Below are 6361 nucleotides of genomic sequence, written 5' to 3' on the forward strand. Positions count from 1 at the left end.
CTGATCACTCGGTGCTCGGCTGTGTAGTCTGTGTGGAGTCATGTGATGCTGGCCACGTCACATGACCCCTCTGTCTCCCTATTTAAACAGGCAGCCTGCTGGCCACAGATTGCCTGTTATTTAGGTTCCACCTGCGACTTTGTCTTTCCTGGCGTACTTACCTCCTGCTAAATTCCTGAGGATCCTCTGCCTGCTCCTTGTGTACTTTGCTGCTCTCCTGGTATTCTGACCCTGGCTTCCTCCTGACGATCCTCTGCTGACTCCTTTGGTACTTCACGGCTCTCCTGTTATTTATGACCCCAGCTTCTCCTGACTATTCTCTGCTTGCTCCATTTGTACTTCGTAGCTCTCCTTGTATAGACTCGGTCCGTTCACGTTCTGTTTGTCTGTCTGTCCTCCCTGCACTTATTCCAAGCTAGGGATTGCCGTCCAGTTGTCCCCTGTCATTAGGACTTGCGAGGCAAGTAGCAAGGGCCAGGGGTGAGGGTGGAGCGCAGTCGTCACTTCCCTCCCCCCTGTGTGTGTGTACGCGACCGTTACAGAATAACAGGCCTACTGAAACCACTGTACCATGAATCCTCTAGTGACCCTGACTGTGTCAAACCTGACGCAGATGGTGCAGGAGATAGGGGAGAAGATTCATTCCCTAGAAATAGGACAAGACGCCGCTGCTCCTCAGGCCTCTGGTCCGAACTTGAGCCCTCATATGGAGCCACCGATCAAGCTTCCAGAACTCTTCTCTGCAAATCGGAGGAAGTTTCACTCCTTTAAGGAGAGCTGTAAATTGTATTTTAGTTTACGCCCCTTGTCTTCCGGGTTGGAAAGCCAATGGGTGGGCATTGTTATTTCCCGCTTACAGAGGGATCCCCAGAAGTGGGCCTTTTCTTTACCCCCTGATACTAGTTGTTTAACCACAGTAGAAGTTTTTTTTCAGGCTCTGGGTACCCTGTATGATGAACCAGACAGGGCCCTGGTAGCCGAAACCGCGCTGAAAGCATTGTTTCAAGGCAACCTCTCTGCTGAGGAGTACTGCACCCAATTTAGAAGGTGGTGTGTTCCCTCAGGGTGGAATGAGCCAGCTCTTAAGTGTCAATTCAGGTCAGGCCTATCTGATAATCTAAAAGACCTACTAGTGAGTTGTCAGCTCCCAGAGACTGTTGAGGAGACTATGACCCTAGCAGTCCGACTCGACCGACGTGTGAGAGAAAGACGACAGGAACGACAGTTCTCTTCTCAGGTGCTGGTCCAGTCTGAGGTTTCTACCAGGAGTGGTGTTGAGGTCTCCTCAGAAGAATGCAAATTGGCATGACCAGAGGGGAATAGTGCCACAGACATGTGATCTGTTTCTACTGCGGAGATCCTGACCATTGGATCAATCAGTGTCCAAAGAGGATCCTTTCTAAAAAGGCTTCCAAGACAAGACCACCAAGGGACCAGATACTCCCTGTTATTACTAAGAGTAAGCTTTTAGTTCCTATAACCATTTATCTGGGTTCTAATAAGTGGTCGGGTCAGGCCTTTATAGATTTGGGCTCAGCGGCCAGCTTTATTGACCATGGGTATGCTACTAGACAGGGTATTCCAATTTTTGTTTTACCTACGCCCATCCATATCATGGCCATCGACTCCACTCTCCTGGTAGCGGGTACTGTGAGGTCATGTACCTGTGAGATTTCATTAGCTGTGGGAGTGTGCCACTTAGAGAAATGTTCCCTGTTAGTCCTGGAGAACTTTCCTGTCGAGGTGGTATTGGGGATGCCGTGGCTCCAATTACACAATCCTACGATTGATTGGACTAGAGGGGAACTGGTGAGTTGGGGATCTGAGTGCGGCTCGTGTTTGTCTAGAATACGGCTTGGGTTCTCTGTGGAGTCTGAGGTATTACCCGCAGTCATAAAGGAGTATGCTGATGTGTTCTCGTCATTGTCCCCGGAGGCTCTTCCTCCCCATAGACCTTATGATTGCACCATAGTCCTGGAGAAGGGGGCAAGATTTCCTAAGGGGCGTATTTACAATCTTTCCAAACCTAAACGTGAGGCGATGGAAGATTACATTAAGGAGAGTCTCATTAAGGGGCACATTAGACCCTCGGTTTCTCTTATGGGGGCGGTGTTTTTCTTTGTTAAGAAGGATGGTGGTCTTAGACCCTGTATAGATTACCGGAAATTAAATAAGATCACTATCCGGAATACTTACTCCCTCCAATTGATTCCAGATTTATTTAACCAGGTATTAGGGGCGGCCTGGTTTTCTAAGATTGATTTAAGAGGAGCATACAATTTAATCCGAATCAAGGAGGGGGACAAGTGGAAGACAGCGTTCACTTTGAATATCTCGTTATGCCTTTTGGACTCAGCAATGCCCCGGCTGTGTTCCAAAATTTCATGAACGATATTCTTAGGGAGGTTTTGGGAAAATTTGTTATTGTATATCTCAACGACATTTTGATATTATTTATACTGATTTTAAGAGTCATGTGTTTCATGTTCGACAGGTGTTGGAGTTGTTGAGAGAGAACCAATTATCTGCTAAACAGGAAAAATGTGTTTTTGCGGTGCAGGAGATTATATTTCTCTGACATGTTCTGACTCCCCACGCCATAAAGATGGATCCTAGCAAGGTTTTAGCGATTAAGGGATGGGTAAGACCATCATCCTTAACCTCTTCCGGACACAGGGCGTACAGGTACGCCATTATGTCCTGGTATTAAGGACACAGGGCGTACCTGTACGCCCTGTGACCTCCGCGTGTAGGCGATCGCAGCAAACCGCAGGTCAATTCAGACCTGTGGTTTTCTGCGTTTCCGGGTTATTCGGGTCTCTGAGGACCCGATAACCCGGAACAGGATGGTGATCGGTGGTGTGTTTTTACCCCACCAATCACCATCCTTAGATCCTGAGTGGTGATGGTGACATCACCTCTCAGGATCGCCTCTGATTGGTAGGTGGGCGGGCCGGCGGGAGATTCAAATCATAGCTGCCCTCCTCTCCTCCTCCTTTTGTGTCCAGAGCCCGAGGAGAGAGGAGCGCTGCCTGCACGTGTGGAGCATCACCCCATCTGTGCCCCAGCACCCATCCTTTCCCCCAGGACCCGATCTGTGCCCCTGCACCCCCCATCTGATCAGCAGGTAATTAGGGAAAGTATAGGGAAAGGTTGGGCTAGGCAGGGATAATAAAGGGAAAGTTAGTGTGAAAAAAAAAGTTTTATTGAATCACCCTAAGTAGGGTTTCTGGGGTCCACAGCACAGCTGTGTGACCCTGACCCTCCAGGGGTGCTGTCGCTTGGCCTCCTGCCCTCTCCCCCCTACAACTTTTTGGGGGCGCAGGCTTTTTAAAAATGAATATTTATTTTTGTGTGCATACGCTGACTGTGGCCGGTACTCTTAGCGTCCGGCCACTGTTAGCACATCGCACACCCCACCGCTGATCAACTTCGGACGGTTGATCAGCGGTTTTGAATTATTCTTTTTTCACATTTTTCCCCTTTTTTAGTTAGTCTTTTTTTTCCCTGTTAGTTTTAGGGATAAGTTCGTGAACACCCGTGCCCCCACACACATGCACACACACACGCAGACACACACTCCCCTATGGCCCACCGGATGTTCTCAGCCGAGGAGGCATATGCCCAGCTAGCCTCTGTCCGAGAGTCCTAGTGAGGACGAGGATGACCCCACTTTCCTGTTGTCATCCGCGTCCTCCTCATCTAACGATGATGATGAGCCCCCAAGGCGGCGGAGATGCCGCCAGGCGGAGCAAGGGGACCGCCATGCTAGGGACCCTGTGGCCCACCCTAGTACGAGCAGCTCTGGGGCTCGTACTAGTTTTCCGGCCCACCAGTTAAATCCACCGGAGCCCCCTGCCGGTAAATTTGTCTGGTGTACCCCAGAGCGATTTGAGCCCGTGATTCCTGAGTTTGTTGGCCAATCAGGAATCCAGATTTCCACAGTGGGCTTCACTGAATGTGACTTTTTTAGTCTTTTTTTCAGTGACCAACTGGTAAATCTAATGGTGGAGCAAACAAACCTGTACGCCCAACAGTTTGTTGCTCAACACCCAGGCTCCTTTTTGGCTAGGTCCGGTGGCTGGACCCCGGTCAGTGCAGCCGAGATAAGGACATTTTGGGGCCTCGTGCTGCACATGGGCCTAGTCAAGAAACCTAGTGTCAGGCATTACTGGAGTGGGGACGTCCTCTACCAGACCCCACTTTACAGTACGGCCATGACACGTACCCGGTTTGAGGCCACCCGGAAATGCCTGCATTATTCAGATAATGCAGCATGTCCCCCCCCCCAAGGTGAACCTGCCTATGACCGCCTGTACAAAATCAGGCCGTTAATCGATCACTTGTACAGGCCCCGTGTACCTGGAAGGGAGGTCGCGGTTGATGAGTCTCTCATTGCGTTCAAGGGGAGACTCATTTTCCGCCAGTATGTTCCCTCAAAGCGGACAAGGTATGGCGTGAAGCTGTACAAACTTTGTGAGAGTACCTCAGGGTACACTTACAAGTTTTGTGTGTACGAGGGGCGAGAATCCCAAATTCAACTCCCAGAATGTCCCCCCACTCTGGGTGTTAGCGGGAAACTTGTGTGGGACATTTTGCACCCACTGCTAGATAAAGGTTATCACCTGTAGGTGGATAACTTTTATACTAGTATCCCCTTGTTCCAGTCCCTCGCCGCCAGATCCACGTCCGCTTGTGGGACCGTGTGGAAAAATCAACGCGGCCTCCCTGCCCACCCCCTCCAGGTACCTATCCCCAGGGGTGAGACCCATGCCCTTACCAGTGAAAACCTGTTGCTGGTCAGATATAAGGACCAGAGTGATGTCCTTGTACTGTCCACAATTCATGGTAACGGCATCACCCCTGTCCCTGTGCGAGGTACCGCGGCAACAGTCCTCAAGCCCTATTGTATCGTCGACTACAATCGGTATATGGGAGGAGTTGATCTCTCTGATCTAGTCCTCAAGCCATATAACGCCATGCGCAAAACCCGGGCACGGTACAAAAAAGTTGCGGTCTACTTGGTACAGGTTGCCTTGTACAACTCTTTTGTGCTGTCCCGGAGCGCTGGCAACACAGGGACATTCCTTCAGTTCTATGAGGCAGTCCTCAAGGCCCTGATCTTTTCGGACCAGGAAAGAGCAGGCCGGAGTACCTCGGGAACTGGAGGCGCCCGGATTGTCCCTGGCCAACACTTTCCAGGTGTGGTCCCCCATACTGGAAAGAAGAGACGAACCCCAATAAAGTGCAGAGTGTGTCGCAGGAGGGGGATACAGAAGGACACCACCACTCAGTGCGACACGTGCCCCGATCATCCGGGCCTCTGCATTGACGGTTGCTTCAGGGAGTACCACACTTCCATGGAGTACTAAATTTATATCCCAATTTAGCCACTGACAATCGGATAAAAAAACTGGTTCTCAGACTTGAGACACCCCAAAAAATTGTAAAAACTAAAATAATAAAAAAAAGAATACAAATTAGGTATCGCCGCGTCGGCAAAAATCTCCTCTATAAAAATACCCCATGACCTAACCCCCCAGATTAACATGGTCCAAAAGAAAATATGTCACCTTACATAACAAAAATTTTAATAGCAAGCGATCAAAAAGTCATATAGCCCCCAAAATAGTGCCAATAAAACCGTTATCTCATCCTGCAAAAAATGAGCCCCTACATAAGATAATCGGCTAAAAAATAAAATAAAAATCACTCTTAGACTTTAGAGATACAAAAAAACATTTTTGGATCAAAAAGGATAATATAGTCTAAAACCTAAATAATTGTAAAAAAGTAGACTTATTAGGTATCGCCACGTCCGTAAGAATCTCCTCTATAAAAATACCCCATGACCTAACACCCCAGATTAATAGTGTCAAAAAAAACGGTGCCAAAACAGCTATTTTTGGCACTTTTCCATTTCAATCAGTTTTTTTCCGGAAACAAAGCAAGGGTTAACAACCAAACAAAAGCTAATATTTATTACCCTGATACTGCAGTTTACAGAAACGCCACATTTGTGGTCGTAAACTGCTGTATCACTAAAAGGCAGGGTGCAAAAGGAAAGGGCCGACATGGTTTCTGGAAGGCTGATTTTGATGTCCTTTTTAAAGCCCCCCTGATGCACCCCTAGAGTAGAAACTCCCTAAAAGTGACCCCATCTAAGAAACTACTCCCCTTAAGGTATTTAAAACTGATTTTACAAACTTTATTAACCCTTTAGGTGTTCCTCAACAGTTAATGGCAAATGGAGATGAAATTTCAGAATTTCAATTTTTGGTATCCTTACCTCACAAAAATCATATGTACCCTAAAAATAGTCCCAACAAAACCCCCACCTTATCGCATAGTTTCCAAAATG

Source organism: Bufo gargarizans, chromosome 1 (genome assembly GCF_014858855.1).
Source record: "Bufo gargarizans isolate SCDJY-AF-19 chromosome 1, ASM1485885v1, whole genome shotgun sequence".
Lineage (NCBI taxonomy): Eukaryota > Metazoa > Chordata > Amphibia > Anura > Bufonidae > Bufo > Bufo gargarizans.